This window comes from Sinocyclocheilus grahami, unplaced genomic scaffold (assembly GCF_001515645.1).
Source record: "Sinocyclocheilus grahami isolate Dianchi unplaced genomic scaffold, SAMN03320097.WGS_v1.1 scaffold4684.1, whole genome shotgun sequence".
NCBI lineage: Eukaryota > Metazoa > Chordata > Actinopteri > Cypriniformes > Cyprinidae > Sinocyclocheilus > Sinocyclocheilus grahami.
The window spans coordinates 1,203-2,821 of NW_015509576.1; the positions used below are offsets into that span (position 1 = coordinate 1,203).

A 1,619-nucleotide genomic window follows, 5' to 3' on the forward strand; every position below is an offset into this window, starting at 1 on the left:
TAATTGCTTTTATGGTCATCCGTAATACTTCATTCTGATTGGTTGAGAGATTTATTGGTCAGATATTTCAGAACAATGACTGTTGCCTATGGCAACTGACCGCTTATCCAAGAAGACTGTTTCCTTCATAGCTGTGGTCATGTTCAGTCTTTCTGCGCTTTAAGTAAGCTAATGAAACTATTTCCTTGAAGTAGTCATGTAATAGTTGGGATAATGTACAGTCAGACAGTTATCAGAAAATAAGTCTCTTCAACATGAATACTCTTTATTTAGAAGTAATGAGCAGCTAACTGTACATACCAGTTCCTGTGACTCTTAGAAATCAAAACATCCAACTTTTTCAGAATGAGAACGACTTCTTAAATCATCTTAAGGTTTTCTAGAGCATAAGACTTTTAAGTTCCTGCTTTGTTTTCATTTTATCTGGTCCTGTGAAGTACAACTCCCAAAGTGGAGCATTGCAAGCTTTTGAGTTTCACTGTTAATAAGTTTTGTCATGTCCCGCATTCTCCACCACACCTGTAGTGTTAAATGTTAGGAAGAACAATTGTTTTTTTTTTTATAGCTTTGAGGCAGATTGTTTTCACCCAACCAATATGATTTGGGCAGTCTCTTTTGACATATTCTCCAAGTTTTCTCCATAGAATAATCTCTCCGTAAGTCCTGTAAACATGGAACTGCTGCCTGTGGCACCCTTCTAAATGTAAAAAGCTCCCATCAGTGACACATTCTACACACATGCTTGAGTTACGTCTAATGCCTCTGAAACTACCTCTACTTGTGTTCTATTTCCTCTTGTTATCTCGAGGACGCACACTTTGTTTCTGAGAATATCAGCTAAAATAGTAAGTTTTCAGACCATACATGCAGCCCGCAACAGACATTATTATTAACTGAACCTCAGACAAATTCATTTAATGAAATATCCATACGCACTACACAAACAAAGACACTGAAAATAACTAATTCACATACTCTGCCACTGTATAGGGAGGTCCAACAGTCTGAAACTACAGTGCATTAAAAAAAAAAAAAATCTTTATGTATTCAAACCTGGAAATAAAGACGGACTATAAAATACTATATACACACCTAATACTTTTACACACTGCCTATGTTTTACATTACTTTGAGACCAGGAACTAAAAGTTTTAGGATATTACAAAAAAATATATATAAAATAATAAAAACCAACCTTTATTGCCAATATCGTTAAAATGCACAGGTACACAAAGGTTGAGGATCCAGATGAAGAATCTATTAAAGGGTAGTCCACAAAATCCAAAAACAGGCAAAGGTGATAACACGGGCAATCAGTCCAAACAATAACAAGAGCAAAAAATAAAAAAAAAAACCCAGGCAAAAGGTTAATCCAAAACAGGCAGCGAAATAAAACCAGGGACCAAGACAAGAGAGAACCAGGAAACGAGGCTTAGAAATGTAGTACTGACACATACAAGACTTAAAGAATAACAGAGAACCAGGCTTTTATAGGGTGAGCTAACAGGGCTAACGAGAGACAGATGCAAACAATGAGCGCTGATGATACTGGGCAAAGGATTATGGGACATAGTTCGTGAGGCAGAAACAGCCTAGGGTGGAATGCCCTGTAGCGGACA

General features: G+C 36.9%; 1 protein-coding gene across 1 annotated transcript in view; it reads left to right on the top strand.

Moving 5' to 3' along the window:
- The window catches only part of LOC107576937 (cytochrome b-245 heavy chain-like), a gene marked incomplete at its 5' end in the record, with an annotated part of 12,826 nt that overhangs the window by 438 nt on the left and 10,769 nt on the right, over positions 1 to 1,619 (top strand). The gene's annotated exons all lie outside the window — the stretch shown is intronic.